Source organism: Gorilla gorilla, chromosome 11 (assembly GCF_029281585.2).
Source record: "Gorilla gorilla gorilla isolate KB3781 chromosome 11, NHGRI_mGorGor1-v2.1_pri, whole genome shotgun sequence".
Classification (NCBI taxonomy): Eukaryota; Metazoa; Chordata; class Mammalia; order Primates; family Hominidae; genus Gorilla; species Gorilla gorilla.
In genome coordinates, this window is record NC_073235.2 from 15924840 (window position 1) to 15949304 (window position 24465).

General features: G+C 37.6%; 1 protein-coding gene and 1 long non-coding RNA gene across 2 annotated transcripts in view; both read left to right on the top strand.

Annotated features, from left to right (window-relative positions):
* DPP10 (dipeptidyl peptidase like 10) overlaps positions 1-24465 on the top strand; it is a 1401573-nt gene that overhangs the window by 7801 nt on the left and 1369307 nt on the right. The window lies entirely within an intron of this gene.
* On the top strand, positions 11179-18091 carry LOC129532023 (uncharacterized). The gene is made up of 2 exons (XR_008677610.1): positions 11179-12328; positions 13580-18091. It is a non-coding gene; the product is annotated as an uncharacterized lncRNA (long non-coding RNA).

Genomic DNA, 24465 nt, shown 5'->3' on the forward strand with positions numbered 1-24465 from the left:
ACTTGATACTTCCTTTGCCTCACATACCTTCCCCATCCCCCAAACCCCAAAAATGGTTCTTTTAGCAAACTCCTATTCTTACTTTAAATCTTATGCAGAATTTTCTCAGTGAGAATTTTCTCACAATCTCCTAGTCAGACTGTTATGTTCTTACCTAATCGCCGATGTTCTCATATAGTCTTCTGTACCTCTTTAATAACAATTAATCTTTTGAGTTATAATTATTTGTTTCCATGTGAGTCTTTCTACTAGCTATTAAAGTGCTCTGATTTTTTTTTTTACTTTTGTTAATCTCAGTACCTATCCTAATATCTGCCACATAGCAGGAGCTCAATTAATATTCTTTAAATAAAAGAACAAAAAGAACAAAGAAAGCTGTAAATTCATTTGCCTTCCCAAGAAATGTAGTTTGACTTTTGAGTTCAGAAATATACTGGTCTTTGTTGAGCTAAGCAGAACCAAACCTGTTACTTTGAAATATGCAAACAACATTTGAAGGAAATAACAAGGTTCCTCAGGGATTGTGAGAACAATGTGCTATTTCTCTTGAGGATAAGTGGCTTCTGTAAGTTAAAAAAAAAAAAGGTTTTGCATTATGAGCGTTTTTCTACATTAAGGAAGTCCTGTGACCAAACAGAGACAACCCCTGTCGTTCTTCTTTGGAGCTTGCATTAGTATAGCAGACACAGGTTACTGCTGATTTCAATAGATAGGGCTTTTCAGGGGGACTGTTTGTTCTGGCACTCTAGTGAGGCTTTTTATAATCAGAAACCTTAATTTCCAAGATGAATCATTGCTGACGGACTGAAAAACAGCACTTCTCCCAACTCTGGTTTCCAGAATTTTGCCCTAAGAAAAATGAGTTCCACTTCATTTTAATGGAAAGTAAATAGCATAAAATTACTTATTGTATTTAAAGATCGGCCCTTTATTAGATTTTTTTTTGATTCAGTGAAAGAATTAGGACAGAGAGACGATGCAAGGCAGGCATTTTTGATCAAGGATGGACAGCTATGGCAAATTTTTTCCTTTAGGTGTATCCTCTGAAGGAAATAAAATAGAATGAAAGAACAAACTCAGAACAGTTGTTGGATGACCAGTGAGCACAGCACGGTGTGAGGACTAGAGCACTGGACTCGTTCTCTCATTGTTACAGTCATTCAATATTTCATGAAAGAGAATTCAAATGTTTGGAGGGTGATAGCTTTTGTTTTTGAAGAGCATGGCTATGATATAAATTAATATGATTACAATGTAAAGCGATGAGTATTAAGTGGGATAAATACTTAGGTTTGTCGTTGGTGGGAAGGGAGGCATTCACAAAAGCCAAGCCAGAACTCTACATAGGAGTTAGATTGATAAAGAAAGGAAAAGAAAATAGTTCAGAAACAGAGAAAATGTGCAAAGATGAAGAAAAAAGGCAATGCAACTGTCATGAAAGTATTTAATAGTTGAGACCAACTGGATTACAGAGGGCAAATGATTAGGAGGGGTGAGAAACAAGGCTGCAAATGCATATGTGGAGCTGGACTTTGTGTTGTTTTTCAGGATTTGGCTGTACTCTGACGGCAAAGCTTAAATGCAAATACAGCAGGGACAAGATCTTGGGATCTAAATTCAGGACACAGTTCTATGACCCTGGGAAACATTCCTGAGGTTTGTGTCTTCAAGTAAAATATAAAGATGGTAACACGTTCCTGGTCTGTCTTTCAGGATAATCCAAATATAAGATGTTAGTATTAGCCAGACAGGTTTTACAGAAGGTAAATCTTAACAAGAACAAAAGGTTTGTTAATTAGCTTCATTTAGAAAGGTACCAGCTACTTTCTTGAAGGTTATTAATAACTTATTAATATATGGTCTTTAAATACTAATTTAGTGGTAGCCTTATAATCTAAAAGTATCTTTTTTGACTAATGCCAATCATTTAGCTGTACCAAAATTTTCCTCTTTAATATTTGAAAATAATATACTGACAATCATTCTCTTGCATATTTGTTGCTGATTCATTATTTCAACAATGCCTAGTAATACATGAATGGCTTCTGTTAATAGCATTGTGTATAATCTCGAAGAATACTTGGAAATTTCAGGTGTAGAGATGTGACAATTATTTTCTTCCTCATTCTCTGATTACATATCCTATATGTTGTCTTTAATAAAGATACCTTGTGTTTTTTGAAAGATCAGTTCCAAGTGGTCGGGGGTGATCTCTCTTGATGGCTCACACCATTTTCCAGAAGATACAGGAAAAATTAAAGTGCATTTGATGTGCTGTGTTTCTATAACCATAAAACTTTAAATATTTCTTAGAGATTTCCTAGTCTAGACTCTCATTTTGCAGACAAGAAAGCCAAGGATTAGAAAGGAAAAATAGGCAAACATGAGCATTGTCCATTCGCTCCTTTAAACAGGAACCACACTTATGATCATGGTCTTTTGAGATCTGGGGTAAGTTAAAGAACATGTATATTTTATTAATTGAGATGCTTTTCGTTGAAAGCTCAGAAAGTAACAGAAAAATTTAAATAAATTGGCTAAAAGATTAAGAAATTATAATTTCCCAAACCGAAAAAGTCCCTTAGTAGAACACCTCCAGGGTCAGTTAAATTGATGCCCAAATATCATGGCCTAGAACCCAGCCTCTTTGTGTCTTTCTGCTTTGTTTTTCTCAAATTAACTTCTGCCATGGTGATTACATGGTTTCTTCAGTTCCATAATTGGCCTGCAGACATGACAACTGACAATGTCCAGTAGACAAAGAGTGGTTTCTTTCTTTGAGTTTCTTTTTAAGAAAAAGTACCCCACAACTCTTGTTGGTTAGAACTAAATCTTGCACCAATTCCTTATCTAATTGCTTGATGATACACAGGGTTGAGTGGAGAAAATAGAAAAGTAGGTGACACAAGTAAATATTGGATCCTGTTGAAAACCATCAGGGAGATTGGATGGTTTGAAGGTAGAAAACCAAAAATACATACCACAGAGATCAGCAAAATAGATTTTACAATCTGATAGACATATGATTTGCACCACACTGTGAAAAATAGGCAATGCCATGATCCAAGCACATTTTCAACAAATGTGTATTAATTTAAAATATAACATTGTCCCCGATTGCTTCCTTTATAGCAGAGGCTTCTTTGATCACGTTTGAGCAAAAGGGCAGGTAGAAAGAAGTCTCGTCTCCTTTCATATTAAATGACTCAGTTTCCAATCAATTTTCATTGTGTTTTCTTTCCTTCATTTCTTTTTTCTTTGTTAACATGTCATTGGACTTTCTTCTATTTGGGGAGCATGAAACAAAATAATGGTGATATTCCTCATCAAATAATTAGGGTTCTCAGGGTCTATCACAATTACCTCTTCTCTGCTACATCTAGGGATTGAAGTTCTTATACCTTCAGGAGCATTGTTCTCAAACCTTCATTGTAACACCCGAATGCCCTCATGGTTAACAGGAGTAACATGAGGATTGTGGTTAGACATGCAACAGTTGACACTGTGATGACTGGGATGAGCACGCACTCACCTAAAGACATACCAGAGCAAAACCCATTCCCCCTCCAAAGAAATACCTTGATCTTTGACTTTTGTTTGCTATATTCACAATCAAAAACCGTATACTAAATGGCTTCATTTTATAAAAGAGCCTTTTAAATTGTGTGTTCTGATATTTTGTCTATCCATATGTTAATTTAACAAATGTTAATTGGATATACAATAGATATTAAGTTGCACACTTGAGGAGACCAAAAGGGATAGCACACAGAGCCTGTCTTTAAAAAGCTTACAGTCCGACATCTTTTCTCTTCTCTCCTTGCTTGGGATGAAGGAGAAAAGCAAGGAAAAGTAAGTCATTGATGACCATAGCGTATGAAAAGTGTCATGACAATGGCAAGAAAAATGTGCTCTGAGACAGCAGAGAAGGGGCTCCTCACCCCAACTCGCAGATGAGTTTGGATCTTTGAACTGAAACTTGATGGGCAAGCAATAGCAGCTTGGTGAAGAATCGGGAGAGAAAAGAATACTCCAAATGGTGCCATATGTGAAAGTACTCAGATAAGGGAGGTACCACCACCACCATCCTTGCTGTCATCATCATTATTATTTCATCACTACCATTGTTAAGTGCCCAAACCATGATACTTTTCTAGGTACTTTTATGAGATATCTCTAGTTCCTACAGTGACTTAGTAGTAATTATTGTTCTTATTTAATAGATGAAAACATTCACTTGCCCAAGGTCACCCAGACTGTAAGAGGTGGAGATCATACGTGAGTTCAGATAAGCTTACTACAAAACCAAGCTGACTGCTCATGCTTTCTGCCTCCTATTTGAGTGTCTCCTAACTCTCAGGTTTCCGCCAGCTCTAAGGAACTAGTTTTTGTTACCCAAGGTCCCCTGCTATTTTAAGCCTCTCAACTGAAGATTCCTGTTTTCTCTCATGAGAATGCTTCCTGTTCCTTTTTATCTGGCTGGTAGTTACTGCTCCTCGTTCGGGCTGAATTCACAGGGAATTTGCCTCCTCTTGGAAGATTTCTCAACCCTTTTTTTTTCCAGCCTCAGGAAGATGACTTGCTTTGTCCTTCCCTCCCCCTGCAAACAACATCACATTTATGTCTATGTATCTTTGTTATCCTATCCCTTCACCCTCTTTCCTACCCTGTCTACCTTCCACTATATATTGAATCCACCGCTAGACTGCAAGCTCCTGGAAGCCAAGGCAGCCTCTCATTTGTCATTGTGACTTCAGTGTCTAGCATTATTCTTGACATGGAATGAAGGCTCAAAAAGAACTTGCTAAATAAATGAGTGAGTGAAGGCCATCCAATGTGGGGAATGCTATGTTACTGCTCCAGAATATTCTTTCATAGTATTAATGTTTCATTTTATTTGATATATAATCACATGGCTTTTATTCCAGAAGATGATATCACTATGAGAAAGGAAGCTAAATACATTGTTGGTTTTTTCAAGGGATTTTCTTTCTATTGTGTGTGTGTGTGTGTGTGTGTATGTGTGTGTTTGGGGGTGGTGGCATATGTATTTAAGACAATAAGATAGAAGAGATAAGAGATGGGTTTTAAAAACGTAAATACAGGCCAGGTCCAATGGCTCACGCCTGTAATCCCAGCACTTAGGGAGGCCAAGGTGGACGGGTTACCTGAGGTCAGGAGTTCCAGACCCGCCTGGCCAACATAGTGAAACCCTGTCTCTACTAAAAGTACAAAAACTAGCCAGGCGTGGTGTCTCACACCTGTAGTCCCAGCTACATGGGAGGCTGAGGCAGGAGAATCGCCTGAACCTGGGATGCGGCGGTGGCAGTGAGCAGAGATCATGCCACTGCACACCAGCCTGGGTGACAGTTCAAGACTCTGTCTCAAAAAAAAAAAATGTAAATACAGCTGTAGTTAGCTTATTGCTAAGTTATTTCATTGGAGTTTGGCTGAAAAGGTTTAAAGTGATTTCAAGTTTGGAGAAGTTACTTTTTTCCATAATAAGAAGAAAATATCTTCTAAGCACCTACTCCGTGCCAGAAAGTCTCATACCCACAAATTCATTTTTTTTTTTTACCATTTGCCTGCTCAGTAAAGTAGTAAAAATCAACAGCTAACCAGCTGACCTTCATCTAGCCCTCTGTATTCAGTATTTCTTCTAATATTTCCAGATAGGCATTATTCTCATTTTACCAAAAAATTTTAAGGGCTTAATTTTTTGAATGCAAAAGAGGTAGAACTGGGCCTACTACTCAGTCGTGCTTTGACTCCTTATGTCATGGAGGCAAGCCCGTTGCATCACACCACATGGCAATACTGCATATGAAAATATCTAACTTAAGGGTACTTCCTTCTAAAATATACAGGCACTTGACTATCCAATCATTATATGCTGACAGATGGGTCTTTTCAAAGTCTCACGTTTTCACGGTCATCACCCTACTCAAGTCCTTATCATGTATTACTAATGGAGACTGTAAGGGGAGGCCAACCTGGAAACATCAGAACTGGGAACTCAGACCTCAGTGAGGCAGGAGAAACAATAGAGAATCCAGAAAGTGCATCTAATGGGAATACTAAGCAGGACATAACACCATAAACTAATTTCAAAGGATAGCTTAGGGTCTGGGAGAGATGGAATATTGAGGAGTAAGGACAAGTTTGCACAAATCTGGATGACCAGTGATTTTAAGTCCGTTTGGACTAGTGACTTCTTAACATTAGAGGCCTAGGCAGAGGCATCTGTAGCAATCTTGGTCAAGCCAGGGTCAGGGTAAGAATATTAACAATAGCAACCAAGTCAGAAATATATATGGGATTCAAGTATTTGCAAAACATTTTAGATTTTTTTTGTATTGAATGTCAACCACAGTCCTATAAGACACGCATGCTTATTATCGACAGGCTATGATAACATGAAGAAGGAAATGGATGTTGTTGAATAAAAATAGCAGTATATAATGAAGTATATATACACTGTATAGTTTTATAAATTGCAACACATTTTGGAAAGGCAACTGCTTAAGAGAGTGGTTGTGATTACACGTACAAAATATTTCAGGCATTTAAAGTACTGGGCTGAATTTTTCCCAGTAATTAAAATAGGTCATAAGAGGCAGCGTATGTTCTAGAGATCACTAGAGTACAATAAGCCAAGGGCAGATATGAAGCCATCATAAAGTGGGGCAAATATAGGAACAAATATCCTATTACAGTGTGTGTGGTCTATTCCTGGACACTGTGGTTATAGAGTCCAAGTTCTGCTGCCAATGCCGCAATAAGAAAGCCACGGACAAATGTAGAAAACAGTTAATAAAAGTGATGCTAACTATGCCTGATCTAACTCCGTCTAGTGAGAAGTTTCGAGAAAGAGTTTGAGTTGAGTTTGTGGAATAGACTAAGAGTAAGATCAAGGAGGGTAGACTTGGATATATAAATAAAAACTGAGTTCATTCTTAATGTTCAGGAGAGAACAGATCCTGTGTCTGTTGTAACTTACGCAGACTCTGTTGGTCAATACAAAAAAACTATATCCATTTGGTTTCACCTGCTCTAACTTGGGATTTCTCAGCCTCAGCGCTATTGACATGTTGGGCCAGACCACTCTTTGTTTTGGGTCTGTCACTGGCATTGTAGGATGTTTGGCAGCATCCCTGGCCTCTACCAGTCAGTAGCCCCTTCCCCAGCTGTGACAATGAAAGGGCCTCCAGACATTGCTAGTGTCCTCTCGGGAGCAGAATTAACCACTGGCTTACACGGTAGCTGTTGTTGCAGGTGAGGAAACTCTGGGACTAGGAGTAGGTCTGGGTCATTCTGGTCTCATGGCTTCTGTGAATTGGGAGCCACTGTAGCAGTCTATTTTTGGGCCTTTCTGAAACTGAGGATGGTTGAGCCACCCAAAGAACACTCAGAGGATGCAGCGTTTGTCAATCAGGATTTACAGATGGAGGAATTTGGGCGGAGAGTTAGTAGTCTGCCCCCAAATCACATGGAAGAACTGATATTTATACCCCTGGGATAACATTCTTTACCCTGACTCTTTTCTCTATAACAAGTGATTTTTATTTTATGCTTTGCAAAGCCCCAACACTTAGGTATTGAGTGAGAGGCAAAGCAGGAAGGACGCTCCTGCATTTCTGCTCCTATCCCTGCTCCTGTCTTGGCCAAAGTAGCACAGCTATCACCATTCCATGCTGAGGATGGTTAGTGTTCCTTTTAAAATAGTAACAAATAATGTTCTCTGAATTATTCCTCTATGCCTGCTTGGAACAGAAGACAGACCAGTGTTAACCCAGAAAGCAACACAACAATATTCCTTATGTGCTGTCGGAACTCTCTTTTCAAGGGTAAGGCAGGCTGAGGCTGCAGGGTAAATCTGAAAATCAACAAGGTAGAAAGATACAGAGACTGACTCAAAAAGACCATTTCATCATCCATTCCTGGTCTCTTTCCAGAACAGTCATCTTCTTGCCTCCATATTTCAGTCTTCCAGGCTATCCTGTGCTATTCTGCCAGAGTTTCTTTCCTGGCAAAGCCTTAACAAATAGTACCCCGTTCTTGAGAATCTGAATTCTCATCCTGATAGCATCTTGCTTGGCAATCTTCAAATTCTATATTAATCTAGGAACTTCTCACTCTACCCTTTTTCATAAAATAGGAAATCATCTCAGGGTAGGAGAATCACAACTTGACCACTCATCTCTCCCCTATTTGCCTGTCATGAAATCTAAGATTCTGCATTTTGAGATTGATTTTTTTTTTTAAATAAAGAGGTTGACTGCTCTAGTTATTTTCTTAAAAGCAGATGAACTTGAAAATTTTGACATATGTATATTTTGTCAGCCAAAGGCATACCATCTATTTCAGGAGGCAATATCATATCCTTGCTAACAATGTGCGCTTTGGAATCGAACTGCCTCAATTCATATTCCAGCTTGCCGCTTTTAGCAATATTATCTGAGGCAAGTTTTCAAAATCATCTGAACCTTCTTTTCTCATCTGTTAGATAGGATAATAATGTTCTCTATATTACAGTTATAGCAATTAAATGACATGATACATGCAAATTATTTTTTAAAATAATAAATAATAGCCATCTTCATTATTATTACTACTTTTTTGAGGGGTCATTGATAAAAGCAAATGCATTATTGAAGAGATCATTAATAAAAGTCAATACAATGTTGAAGGTCATCTTGTCCAATTTCACAATCATCTCTGAGTTATTGGGAAACGTGTTATAATGAATAGATCAACAAAAATATAACTACAGCAAGGCAAAATATGAAATGAATTACAAAGACTAAATCACTCTGATAAGAATCAAATTCTCACTGTAGTAAGCCAGTAGAATTTCTAAATTGGACATTTAAAAATGTGATTTATTTTGTCCCTATTATAAACCCAGCCTGAAGTGGATTTGTAGGCTTCTAATGGAATTTATGCCATCTTGTTTGATTGTTACTTATAGAGAACTAGGGATTTCTGAAAGAATTTCGCCTTATGCATTAAAGAAAACTTTAAAAAAGAAGTCCTAATGTGTTACTGAAGGTTATACCAAGCATTTGATACTCTAGATCTGAAAGAGTTTTATAAAATCTGGATAAATTAGAATATTTACCTAAATGTCTTCTGACTGATATTTTACTATATTCGCAATATGGGTCTTAGAAAGAGGAGAATAATATAGGCAAATTGCTACAATCTTCATCAATTAAGTAAATTTCTAAAAATGTTCAGGAATGTATAACACAAAACGAGCTAAAGAATTGTTTGCAGAATGAGTGTTGAAGATGTTGGGTTTGTCATGGTTGCCATTCCCTATATCGTGCTGTTCTTACCATTGCTGTGACCTTCTTCTCTTGTTCAGCAGGACATTGACATGCAGCATGTAACATGTACTACTAGAAGATGTAACCAGTGGTCTGGCTCTTATGCCAGGACAGATTTTGTTCTAGGGTCCTAAACTGGTACTACCTCCATCACTGATTATATCAGCCAGTGGTCCATGCTATTAATACAAGCGGCATGACAATCTTAGGGGTAAGAAACATGTTACAGTTTAGAAAGATCTGTACAAGGTGTACTTACGGAGACTGGTGTCAAAAATTTTTATGAGACTTGGGAAAATCATATATATTTTTTCCTTTCCTCTTCCCTGGGTTTTCCTTATTCCTTAATACATGCAAAGCTGATGGGGTCATTTTGGGATCTCAAAGGGAATTATCTCCTCTGTATTACAAGAGGCCTCATGGTGAGCTATGCTTTGTTCAAAAAGGATGAAAGCAATTTAAATTAAATAACAATGGATAATCATCTAGTTTATTATGAGGTATTGCCACTTGAGTACTACCGTTTTACTATAGAATCTGTTTCAATAGTTGTTTTTTTTTTATATGTGACTTACTACAAGAACTTACTCTGTTATTTTAATGTAGCTATGTTTTTAATTTTTCTTGAGTAGTAGTAAAGAGGGTTATGTCCTGTTATCATGGTGACTTACCCCTGCCATCCATTCCTGGGGAACTTGCTTGGCTGCTATGGTCCATGTGGTGACAGGTTATTCCTTGGTAGACATGAAGTGCAGAGGGTACAGTGACATTAAAGCCCTTTTCATTACCTGAAATCTTCTTACAAACCATCTACCAAGGTATGTTAGACCAAGAAAAATGTCTTCTATTTTCTTCTACAGATTATAACCAGCAATACGCTGAGATGATGATGGGGCCGGATATGAAAACAAATAGAGTAGTTTACTTTCTGAAAATCATTCCATAGCAACCGAATGCATTTGGGATGACATCCATCTATCTATCATCTATCTATCTATCTATCTATCTATCTATCTATCTATCTATCTATCTATCTATCTATCTATCATCTATCTATCATCTATCTATCTATCTATCATCTATTCTAAGAGCATATGTTTGTGTTCAAATGTCTGCTTTTCTAAAAAAGTATTTTTGGAAACTGACATATAAAATGATCAGTACTGGTAATGCTCAATCCTTTCTTGTGTTTTGGTATAGTACTGACTTTTTACAATCTATAGACATTTTGTATATAATTTCAGATTAGCTGATATAGCTAGGGTTTAATTACAACTACTTCCTAGAGAAAAAGCTCCTTTGTCTGAACGGTGATAATTCTGAGTATACGATTTAGATGTGCCTATTATAACTGCATGATTGAAAAAAACTACTGAGTAAATTCACAATTTAAACAGGATAACACAAGGTGTACATTTAACTTATTTATGACACAAATTTTTTCAAGTCTCCATTTTATGGAAAATATAGAATACTGTGTGTTACTTTTATTTATTCATTATAGGACTATTTTCTTTTGGGTCCTTCTTTACCTACTGTAAGCTTTGTAGCTTAGTTTGCGTTACTTTCTGTATATAAACTAATAAAGAGGCATATTTTTCAATAGACACGAGCCTTTCACTAATTCAGAATGCCTATTTCTTTAATTAGTACAAATTAGAGATTATGTTTTTCTCTGAGCAAAATGCATTTTTATGTCAATTAAATGAGAGTTTTTGATGAAATGTTTCCTAACAGAGAGTAAGTAATTGTGATATAATTGTTTGTAGATGAAAAATAACTTCCACATTCGTGGCAAATGTGAGTTTAATGCAGATGATTTTCGGGACTATGATGTGTTTTATGCGGCTTTTTATACCCACTGTTTTGGAAGCATTCATAGTACCAGTTAAGGCAAAACCATCTTAATGTTTGTTTTAGTGCTTGGCAACAAATACAGTCTATAAAATATGTAGTAGTTAATATTAAAAGCACATGCCAGATTGTAACATAAAGAGTTTATTCAGTCTCTTTAAAGTCATCAATTTGAAGCTTCATCTGAATGAGTTAGCATATGAGTTCCATGATTTTCAGCAGGTGAGATCTTGTGAAGTTAGGAATTGGCTACCCCTGCGAGCCCCCACTGGCACAGCCCCCAGTTTCTTAATGAGCTTGCCTCATTGCTGAGTGAGCGAAACACTCTTAACAATGTTCCTTTTGAGCCATCTTTGTTGCAGGGGGAAATAAAGAGAGGCGCCAAGCTGCAGATTCTTTCCTGATCCCATTGGGTCACCAGGAGAGAACAATTTTGTTTTCCATGGTTGCGGTTTTTCAAGTTTGCCTTTACTTAGGATTTGATTACCTGTCTCCCTCAACCAATCAGCCTCTCCCACACACTCTCTTGCCTCCAATAATGATCAACCCCCTTTTTAAAGACCAGCCTCCTCTGTATCATATTGCATTAAACACCTGATGAAAGAAGACCTAGAAGCCTTTAAGAAAGACAGAGTAATATTTTGCTGGTGTAGAGGGCCTGCTCTTCGGAGACAAATACTTGCTTTTCATTTTGATCAGCCGTCTGCACTTAAAAGCCTCCTAGCCAAGGACATGTTAATTAAACAGTCTGGGGCTCAGTGCTGCCATCCGTAAATTGGAGGATTAGAGAAATAATATACACAAGTACCTGGTACATACCAAATATGATAGAAGATATCTTCAACCTTTAGCTATAAGAAGAATGGAAAATGAAAAAGAGACAGGTGGAGAGAGGGAGGGAGATGAGAGCTGCGTGGAGCTGGTATGCCGGTTAGGAGGTAGGAAATAATGAGGCCTCGACCATCTAAGATACAGAAGTCTCCCTGCTGAATCGAAAGGAAGTGCTACAATATTCTTTCAAATTCATCGCAGTTGAGAGAAAACTGGAGCAGAGTGTGATATCAAGAAAGGGCTTCACCAGGATGATCAATGCAAATGGATATGGAGCTTTATTGGAATGAAACATTATCCCGTAACACCAGGTAATTTTCTTTTTTAAAAAATACACATTAAAGTCTTAGAATAGTTTGATATTTACCGACAAGTTGCGAAGATTTTACAGAGCCGTAGATATCACCCTATTGCTAATATTTTACATTACTATAGTACATTTGTCACAATGAGGAATAAACGTTGTGGCACATTACTATTAACTAAACTCCATACTTTATTTAACTTTATTACTTTTCTCCTAACCTCCTGTTCCAGGATCCCCTCTACCACATGACATTTAATTATTTCTCCTTAGCCTTCTCTGAACTGTGACAATTTTTCAGACTTTCTTTTCAACAACCTTGGCAGTTTTGAGAAGCACTGGTCCCTGATTTTGTAGGATGTGACTCAAGTCGGTTTTGTCCGATGTTTTTCTCATAATTAGACTGGGGTTATGGGCTTTGGGGAGGAAAACTTCAGAAGGGATATACTATTCAATTCATATCCTAACAAGGGTCTATGCTATCAACGTGACTTACCACTGATGCTGTTAACTTAGATCACTTGGCTAAGACAGTGTTTCAGGTGTCTCCACTCTAAAACGCTCTTCCCCCTGCTTCGCACACAATACTCTCTGGCAGCAATAGTTGGCACCACCTACCCTTACGTGGTGGGGAATTATTCTCTATCTCCTTGAGACAGGGCAGGTATCAACATAAATTATTTAAAATTCTTCTATTCGGATATCTGTCTCTTCCTCTTCTCCCTCCCCCTGTTGACTTTATTCAGTCACATATTTATTCAGTCACTTAGCTCCTGCATGCTTTCAGCCTACACCTATCATTTTTGTTTTGTAAGCGTTTCCTGACTTTCTGATACCATCACAAGCTCCAGGATAATCTTGTATATTCCCTGCCTTGGCCCTAGAATCAACAGTTTCCCCAAGGACTCTGGTTTCTTTCACTGGAGAATGGTTTTTGAAACCAAGATCTTGGTGCTGGGTGTGCTGGTCACTACAGGGGATTCATTGCTTCTAGGCCCTCTCAGTGGACAGAGCTGGGAAATCTATGTGTGCATACTAACCCATGTATGTATACATATCTATGATTATTTCAATAGCCATCCATCTGTGTCCATATTAAATATTTAAGCATGAGTTCACAATGATGTTTCCTACTCTAGTACTGTACCACGTGGACCATTCTAGTCTTCCTCCTTTGCTTGTCTGTAACCTCCCATTTGAAAACTGAGAAAATTGGATCTAACTCTTATTGGTTCATTTACTTACTTTTTCCATCCAGGTATACATACATGAAGAGTGGCTTCAGGACTGGTAAGTTATGTTCCTTTGAAAAATAGCTTTACCAACTAGAGGGCAGTGCTCATATGCAGTTCCTTCGCCCTTTTATCTTCTACTTTCCAATAATTTCCAAAGTTACTTAGGTCAACAGTTCTGTAACCTACCCTCTTCAGTGAGGTTATGTTATATACTTAGCATACAGTTAGATCTTTTTGTCAAAGTGTGCATTTCATCCCAGGATCTCTTGATCTACTAGTTATTTTAAATTTGCCTATGTTAAATTTATTCTCTGCTCTGTAAAGTTCTATGAATTTTGACAAATACGCAGTGTCATATATTCATCACTATGGTACTGTGTGGAATACTCTCGCTGCCCTAAAAGAATCTCCTGTGCTTCACCTAGTCAACTGTCTCCCTCCCCAAACCCCTTCAAATCTCTGATCAGTTTTCTGTCCATGTATTTCTGCCTTTTCCAGAATGTCGTATGAATAAGATCATAGATTATGTTGCCTTTTCAGATAGGCTTTTTTTCATTTAGTAATATGCATTTAAGATTTATCCACATTGTAGCATGGATTAATAACTCATTCTACTTTATTGCTAAGTAATATTATCTGTGGATGTGTCCGTTTGTTTATCCATTCACCTTCTGGAGAACTCGGTTGCTTTCAGTTTTGGGTGATTGTAAATAAAACTTCTAGAAACATTCAGGTGCAGGTTTTTGTGTGGACATAAATTCAAGTCAATTGGGTAAATACCTAAAAGTGCAACTGATGGGGGATACGGTAAGTCTAAACTGTCTTTCAAAGTGGCTATACCATTTTGCATTCTGACCAGCAGTATGCTTCACCAGCAGTATGGATATTGTCTTTTTATTTTTTTAAGATTTCAGTCATTCTAATAGGCATGTAATGGTATCTTCTTGTTTTAATTTGCAGCTCTCTAATGACAAATAATGCTGAGTATCTCTATATATACTTATTTGCTACCTGTGTATCTTCTTTGGTGGGGAGTCTGTTCAGTTATTTTGCCCATTTTTAACTGGGTTGTTTATTTTCTTATTGTTGATTTGTAAGAGGTTTTCTAAAGAAATATTTCAGATACACATCGTTTGTTAGATATGGTTGTTGCAAATATTTTCTCCTAGTCTGTGGCTTATCTTTTCATTTTCTTAACAGTGTCCTTCACAGAACAAAGGTTTTTAATTTTTTATTGTCTTTCTATCCTCTTTTTGTCCATGGTTATATCCTCTGCTATACAGAACTGTTCCACTTACTGTTAGAGCAAATTGCATTCATTTCTGTTGCCCTAAATAATTGTCCATTGGCTGAGAGCTGTGGCTCATGCCTGTAATCCCAGCTACTTGGGAGGCTGAGGCAGGAGAATCACTTGAACCCGGGAGGCAGAGATTCAGGTGAGCTGAGATGATGCCACTGCACTCTACCCTGGATGACAGAGTGAGACTCCATCTCAAAAAAATAAAAAATAATAAATAAATAATTATCCATTATATTGTATTGAAAAGAGCTGCTATATATGGCATGATACCACTCATTATGTTAGTTTTCCCCATTCTCCATAAAATGACCACTGTGTCTGTCACAGCTGTCACATAGAAATCTCTAACCATCTAAACACCTGAGCATGCCCAGGACTGGAGGGGAGCTATTGCATTCTGTATAGAGTACAAAAATCTTGGGCGTTGGACTCAGAGACCTCGGTTCAAATTTTGCTCTTTACATTTCCTGGTTGTGTGAATGTAGAATAGTAACTCAAGTTTTCTGAACTTTGGCCTTCTCACCTATAAAATGAAGACAATATCGTCCACATGTCTTAGGTGCTATTAGAAGGACACATACAAAGTGTTTAGCGCAGGGCCTGACATAGTGTAGCACTCAGTAAATGTTAGTGCATACTTGCTTTTCCCCCTTGTGTTCCACGTTTTCTTTCAGCCTCCTGATTTTTCCCAGTGGAACTCTTTACCTTGCATCCATCATTTCTATTGTAATGCATTTCTATGCCTTTTCGAGGAGCTTTTCTATTCCATCTACACTGAAAACGGCTCATCCTATTGATATAATTTCCCTGCTCCCAGCCAATGGCTGCTGCAGCACTTCCTGATATCTAGATCACAAAGTCCCTGAACAGGTTAGGGTAGCACATGTTAAAAAAAATATATACCTGCAAGTTCACCTTTCTCTTACTTCTCATTTCCAACCTATCACCAAGCCCTGGCAATTTGACTTCATAAGATATTTTCAATGAGCTTACTCTGATTGAATATAAAAACAATTTTTGAATAATTCAACCTAAAATAATAGAAGTATTTTTTGCTTTTATTATTATTTGTAATTAAGTTATAATAATTGTACACATTTATGGAGCACAGTGTGATATTCTGATACATGTATGCAATGTGTAATGATCAAATCAGAGTAATTAGCATCTCCATCACTTCAAACATTTACCATTTCTTTGAGTTGGGAACATTCAAAATCTGTTTTTCTAGGCATTTGAAAACATACAAGAAATGTTGTTAATTATAGTCACCTACAGTGGTATAGAATGTTAAAATGTATTCCTTCCATCTAGCTGTGCGTTGTGTTGTTAACCGACCTTTGGCTGTGCTTCCCCCCACCCCTACCTGCCTCTGGAATCACTATTCCACTCTCTACTTCTGTGAGATAAACTTGGAAAGAAATAATACTATTAGGATGATAATTTCCCACAAATTCATCTATAAATTTATTGCAATTCTAATTAAAAATCCCATATGATTTATTATGGACCTGTCATACTAAAACTTGTTTGGGAGAGAATATGCTGGAGAATTGCCAAGAAATGTATCAGAACATTCTATAAAGCCACAATAACTAAGGCAATCTGATATTGACAATGTGCATTTTATCAATGGAAAATAATAACATAAACATATATGTATTTATGTGGTTTGTTCATATATATGTATTGTGTATGCATAGTTGTGTGTATATATAGTATTTATATGCATATATTTAAGCATAACAATTCAAATCATCACGGAAAGGATGGACCATAGCAAAGGGTCTTTATTACACAATAGTTGTGAGCACTGGCTCTGGCACCAGACTGCTTGCTTTGAATCTCGACTCTGTTTCCGGGATTTGAATCTGTCAGAGCTATGTGACCTTAGGCAGTTTGTTTAATTTCTTCGAGCATGGCCTCAGCTTTCTTTTGTGCTGAATAAGAAAATAATAGTACCTAACTCCAAAAGTACTTAGAAGGGTTAAATGAATTAATGTAGGTAAGGAGCATAGAATAGGTGCTGGCACTAAGCACCAGCGAATGTGAACCATTCTTACTATTATCATCCATAATATAGAACGTAAGCAATTGTCTGTTCGCTTTGAAAAGTAACCCTTGGCAGGGCGCGATGGCTCATGCCTGTAATCCCAGCACTTTGGGAGGCTGAGGTGGGTGGCTCGCTTGAGGTCAAGAGTTCAAGACCAACATGGCCAATATGATGAAACTGCATCTCTACTAAAAATATAAAAAACTGTTAGCTGGGCATGGTGGCAGATGCCTATAGTCCCAGCTACTCCGGAAGCACAAAAAGTGCTTGAACCCGGAAGGCGGAAGTCACAGTGAGCAAGAGAGAGCCACTGCCTCCCAGGGCGAGAGAGGAAGACTCCGTATCAAAAAAAAAAAAAAAAAAGTAAACCTTTAGTGACCAGTTTAGAGCCCTACACTGACAGGTGCCTATCCAGTTGCTGATTTCTTGTGATGTGGATTTATTTTTACTTCATAAAATAAAGAGGCAACCTTACACTTTGTTATTAAAATAGTAAGTGGTAAGGAACCCTTTAAGGGATATGGTTTTAACATATTATTCAAAATAGGAATTGCAAACTCCATTGCTTAGAGAGGTCAGCAAGTAAATCAAAGTACTAGACTGGGTAGAGCGTGTGGTGAAATGAAGGCCTTCTAGACGCTTAAGAAGACAACCAGTTTTCAACACCACCCAATTATTGCCAGGCAGAAACATGTGTGCACATTTTTTAAGATTTTTATTTTCATGCAATATTTTGTGGCTTCTAAATGTTGACAACAAATTCAAAGTTTGAAGCATTGTGTGGATCAAACAAAATAGATGTCTAGAGATCAGAGTTGGTTCATATTGTTTGTTGCAATCTGAGACTTAGAACCTCCTTTAGATTACACTACTCAGTCTTTGTCCCAACCTGTGTACCCCAATTGTACCTTGCACAGTGCTGCCCAGGTGATAAGGGCTCAATGCTTGTTTTTTGTTGAATTAACTTGATTTTAATTCTGAATCTTTCTGATTCCAATCAATGCTTTGAATTAATAATACTAGCTCCAGGCCAGGCACGGTGGCTCATGCTTGTAATCCCAGCACTTTAGGAGGTTTAGGTGGGTGGATAGCTTGAGCCCAGAAATTGAGACCAGCCTTGGCAACACAGAGAGACCCCATCTCTACAAAACAAAACAAAACAAAACAAAACAAAACAAAACACCACAAAAAAACATTAGCCAGCCATGGTGGTGAAGTGCTGTAGTCCCAGCTACTTGAGACGCTGAGGTGGGAGAATCACATGAGCCCGGGAAGGTTGAGGTAGCAGTGAGCTGTGATTGCAGCCACTGCACTTCAGTTGGTGCCACAGAATGATACACCATCTTAGTAATAATAATAACGATAATAGTAATAAAAATGATAGCTCCCTCTGTTAGCCATTTATTTTAAATATCAGGTGCTGGTAGGGTCTTTACACATATCCCTCTGATCATTACAATATTCCGTAAAGGTTGCTTTTCTCACTTTATAGATGGGAAAACTAAGAGGTTCAGTTACCTTTCTAAGGTCCAAGGCTAGTAGAATTAGTGATATGACATTGTCTAGGTCTGCGTTTTTGAGGGAGTGAGATGTCAAAAGGAGTAGCAAGAGGCCCAGATCCCTCTAGGGTGTAATGTTTCCTGGCATCAGCTAACTGGGAATACTGATCACGTCTTGTCCTGGAAAAACTTTTTAGGGCCATTTCATTGGATGACCTTGTCAGGCTTACAATGCAAAAAAAAAAAAAAAAAAAAAAAAAATTACAGGATAAAAGATGAAACATGTCTTCCACTTACAAATGGCAAGCAATAGCTATCCAAATGTTCATTTGTAAATCAGTTGTTTGAAACTCGAAATTCATTTTCCTGCAGAAACAGTTACAAATGGTGGTTATGTTTCCCCTGAGGCTCACCCACAAAAGACCATTTAGCCTTAATGTATCTGAAATAGTGTACATTTGCTGTGAAAATGTGTAGAAAATAGAACTCTTGTAATTCTAGTAATTAATAAAAGAAAAAGTAAAATTGAATGAGAACTTTAAACTGCATCTTGAATGCTGCTTCGAAAGAAAAGCAGATTTACCCAGAAGAGGATGCAGAACTTTGAAAATAATTTTGTGGGGATTTTAAAGGGGGCTTCTGAATACTTTCACAGCACTTGAGAAGTTAATGAAATCATATCCTTGAAATATCGCATTTCATTTCGTGATTTCTAGATTTTTAACATAATCTTTCCATGATTAATGCTATTTCTAGTGTTCTCTTTAGAAGAAGAAGGGAAAAAAGGGTGGAAAAGGAAAAGACAAATGAAAATGGGCTTCCTAATGATGCAGAAGTTGACAGAGATAGCATGTGAAAGAAAATTAAAGATCATGTTTGTTTTTCTATAGGCATGCAAGAAGCGAAAGTAGCCATGAATTATGAACAGTGGAAGGAGGAAAAGATAGATTCTGATTTCACTTGAGAGAGACAAAACAATGCTGGTGGCAGAGATCTTTTCTCTGAGAAATTCCAGAAACTGTTACTGTTTTATTCCATCATCTCAGGGCATCATACTTCATGGTAAATGTAGGATGGGTACAGGATTGAGATCAAGAGTGCAAAAGTTGCTCAAATGGACTAAATGTTGAGAATACCAAATACTTATTAAACAAGAGAGGATTTGTTCTCAAACAAAAGTAATTATCATTTTTTATTGTCTAGGTTTTATCATTCATCTTGTTTAACCTTCAGCCAGGAGAATGAAAGATAGAAGTTTTTTTAAAAAAAATATATTGTGGGCTGGGTGCGGTGGCTCATGCCTGTAATCCCAGCATTTTGGGAGGTGGAGGCGGGCAGATAACCATACAGGAGTTTCAGACCAGCTTGGCCAACATGGCAAAACCCCGTGTCTACTAAAAATACAAAAATTAGCTGGGAGTGGTGGTGCATGCCTATAATCTCAGCTAGTCAGGAGGCTGAGGCAGGAGAATGCCTTGAACCCAGGAGGCCAAGGTTGCAGTGAGCTGAGATTGCACCACTGCACTCCAGCCTGGGTGACAGAGTGAGACTCCATCTCAAAAAAAAACAAAAATACCAAATATATGTATACTGAATGGCCAAATGGTTGAACAGGAAATTGAGGAAGAATGAACAACCTCCCAGACACTTCCACAGTGAGTTTGCAAGGAGCCTAAAAGCTAGCTGCACAGAGCAGAGGCCCTTCCTGCCAAATGTTACCTTCTTTAGAAATAGAGAAGAGAAAGACAGTTGGGGGACAGGGGTTATTATGGATATCGGACGAAAACAAACCAGGGTAAAGAAACCAAAAACCAACAAGGCCAAACCAATGGACACCTTGAGGTGATGTGGGCAGACACAGAGTGTTTCCCTTTGTTGTTCTTTGGAGAGTAAGATAGGCTTCCACCACGGACCCTCTTGTCAATAAATCTTCCTGGGTTAAGTGGTTGGTTAGACTAAATTGCTCTTCCACCAATTTGAGCTGACGGCAGCACAGAACCATCAAAACCATTGCTGTGTTGTCCCCATAGCCAAAGAGTGTTGTTGATGTATTTCTGTTAGAGGAAAATTTTAACTTGCCTACCTTTATTTTTTTTAATCATTTGAATTTAAGACACTAGTTCCCAGTAGGATTCACTATGACAATTTTCAGTGATGAGAAAAAGCATCAAGGGTTTCTGGTCTCTGAAGAATTGTGTTCTTTTTGGCCAATAAAATTAAAATGAAGTAGATTTAAATTGTATTAATTCCTAATTTAAAGCTGAAGTTTCAAGTCACCTTCCATTACTATTGTATGGGATTTCTACATAAACCTATTGGGACCTGAGATAGGCTAAGCCTTTACTAAATTTCCTGGCTACAGGGATATTTCTTTTGGGGATTGGAGATGAGAAGGGGTAATATCGACAATCTCATTTTCTCCTTAATTCTTCCTTGATTGAACTGGTGTCCATTTGCTTAACTTATTCACTGTGTGTTATAGAAATTTACAAGTTACTTTGCAAGTATAGCTATATTCATGTATGTGCTATCTTTTCTTTCTTCAATTAAATTGTGAGCTCTTTTAAGTAAGGAATTATATTTTATCTTCTCCCACAATGACCAAAGCCAGAGAATCTTACTTAAGACACTTGAAAGTGGAATACAAAAAGTATTTTCATGCAGTCCATACTGCCTTGTTTGCTAATTGCTGTACACATGCAGATATCATCTCACCAACTATGCCCTAAGCACCTCATTGGTGGAGTCTTGTTTTGAGGTAGCAGTTGTAACAGTTTGGGTCTTTTATTAGTGCATTGTAGGGACAGAGTAGCCTCTCAACAAATAGTTGTTTGTTAAATAGTCAAGTTTGGAGGGCAGTAGATGAGACAAAGTAGAAAATGAGAGCTTTTGCATTAAACTATGACAACTAAAATCTATATTTAAAGTTTACAACCTAACTGTATGTTCTTTTTCGTACATACCACATCATTAAAACTTGATAAATAATGTTTGCTTAATACTATTACTTAATGAGTAATAAAAATATGACGGTGGCAATAAAAGCTGTTATATTGTTACTGCCTTACCTCCTGGTTGGTGAGCAAATGCTAGAAAGAAAAAATGGGAAATAGTTTAAATTTGAGAGTTTTGGATCATTTTCTTGGCAAAGTCAAGAGACCATTTGTTTCTTTTAAGCAGTCTAAAAGGTGTCAAAGGATTAGAAGCAAAGGAAATATCAGCATTGCTGTGCTGTTAGACAGATTCCTAGAGAATCAAATAGGGATGGTAACAAGATTGAGCAACCCATCTCCTTAGAATTTTGCTTCCCTTTACACCGACAACCTCCCTATTTTATTTTTAATTTCCCATAGAAATAAACAGGAATGCTAAAATATTTTTTGAAGATAAATTCTATAATCATTTCAAGTTTGATTGTTGATAAATATGATATGGATGAATATAAAGAGTAGATTTTCAATATGAAAACAGAGTCTCCTAAAATGACGTGGGTTGTAAATTGGAGATGAATTTCTTATTAGTTTTAGTGTCTTTTGTGTCTCCTATTGTCAACTTAAATGGTCTCACACAACACATCTGTTGCTAGGCTCGTGAGATGGAGCAGAGTTCAACAGGTACATTTCAAAGCCAGGAAGGCTGATAAACTGAAGTTTCAGTAGGTAAGAAAAGCGCTAGAAACCTAATGATGAGTGAAACTTAGAACTATCAAGAGGATAGAAATCTGGTTAGAAAACAAACCACAGGATTGGTAGGATCTGAAAGTTGCCACAGCTTCAACAGTCAGTATTGCCAAAGAAAATAAAATGGGGCACTTTTTAAAAGCAGTAAACTTCGATTTCACTCAGGAATAACTCTTGCAATGTGGGAGAGACCTCAGCATAACAGCTCAGTCCAACGAAAGGCAGGAGACTGTTTGAATGCTGGGGTGTACCCAAAGAAAGGCATTAAGGGAGAGATTGGTCCATGTGATTAGGCTATCTGGGTTTGCTAACTAGTGTTCACCTAGAGGAGCAAACTTCTCATATCTTTTTGACAGAAATTAGTGGTGCAAGTTGGAGCAAGACATCCACTGAAGTTAGGTCCTTACTGTCCTACAGGGACTGGGAATGAGAACTATTGCCTTGAATGTTTGTATTTCAAGGAGATGGCTCTCATGTCCTTGAGAAGCCAGTTCTGGATGGTAAAAGATTTATTTCAATGGGGGCAGAGAAAGGATTTATAATTGCAAGCTTTCTAAAATAAGTGCTTTAAGAGGGATTCAAGGGCCTATTGGCCTATCACCAGGTTTTGGCTGGAACAAACAGTAAATTCTCCTGGCAGCATTGAGCTTTCTCAGAAAGTCATTTTAAGGGGGGTTAGTGCGAGAAAGACTGAAAAAGAAGTTGTCCCAGAACTGTTCTCACCTTCGATGCAGGCTGCGTCTCAGCCTAATATTTGTCCTCATATTATTATCTCAGGGGACTCACAGTCAGGAAGAGTTGGTAAAGAGGTTGTCAGACTTTAATCTCCCCCAACTTCTAGTAACTTACCAGAAGATGCCACAAAGTTTAGTGGTGATGGAGACCCCTCTAGCTAGAAGAAACTTTTGGTATTTGTTTTTATTCTATTTGTGATGTGTTCTAGCATTGTGAAATGAGGCAAAAAGAAATGCTGAAGCTGGTTCACAAAAGTAAGTTGGTGTAAAATCCTATGTGGTCCAGGTTTATCTCAACAATACAATCTCCTAATGCCGTTCTACCTTAGCCAATCTCCTCCCATCACCATAGCAACCACATCTTATAATATGTGATTCCAACTTAGAGTGCCTCATCACTGCCCTTTGTACATGCAGATTGGGAAAGATGGAAGAGACTGTTCTTGGGAATAGCACACAGCAATCTGGGCCAAATCTGGGTGGTGTGTGCCCCACTGTTTGCCAAGCTTATTATCATTTTTTTTCTCCTTTGGCCTTATTCAACTAGAAGTCCTCTGCATCTATTAGAAGTCACTACCTATATAGCCCCAATCTTCTTTCTTTTATCTCTGGCAGTGAACAATAGAAGGCATTTAAGAGTATGAAAAAATAAATAATAAGTGCAGTATGAGGTGTATGGTAGCCATTGCTATTAAAATTACTCATTCACTTGTCTATGATGAATGAAACTCTAGTGATAAATAATAATGGTGCCCCTGAAAAAATTAGGTTTGCAATTAGGACAATTTCTGCCTTGTAGACAAACTGCCTACTATTATGCTTCAAGACAGTTATTTACCATAGTCATAACCCAATGTGTTCTGCTGAAATGGCTTGTTTTTCCTACAATGTTAAAGATTTCATTTTTTGAAGATCAGTTTGTTTGAACCAGCAGCTGTACTTTTAGGAACATAACCTGAAGAGATGTAGATGTAGACGGAGGTTCAAGTGAGTTCATCACAGGCGATCAAAGATGTAGTTTAAAAATGTAGAATTGTCTATAGTGGTAAAAATTGTGAACAGCCCCAGATACTGAACTTTAGAGGACTCGTGAAGTTACACAAGGTAAACACATGCAATAGATACAATGTAACCTTTAAATTGATGGCAACTGTATAATATTTTTGAAATGGAAAGATTTTATGATACATTTTTAGTGAAAGAAGTAGCTTGCAAGTAATATAAACACTGACATTTAGTCATTAAAAGATACATATACATATTTGTATATATTTATACATACATACATACATAAATACACACACTTATATACATTTGGCTAAACAAAAGCTTAAAAGAATGATTTGTAATTTTGTGTATGCTTTTGTTATTTTTTGTTGTTGTTTTTCTGAGATAGAGTCTCTCTCTGTCACCCAGGCTGGAGTGCAATGGCGCAGTCTCGGCTCACTGCAACCTCCGCCTCCCAGGTTCAAGCTATTCTCCTGCCTCAGCCTCCCGAGTAGCTGGGATTACAGGCATACACCACCATGCCCGGCTAATTTTTTATATCTTCGGTAGAGATAGTGTTTCACCATGTTAGACAGTCTGGTCTCAAACTCCTTACCTAGTGATCCACCTGCCTTGGCCTCCCAAAGTGCTGGGAC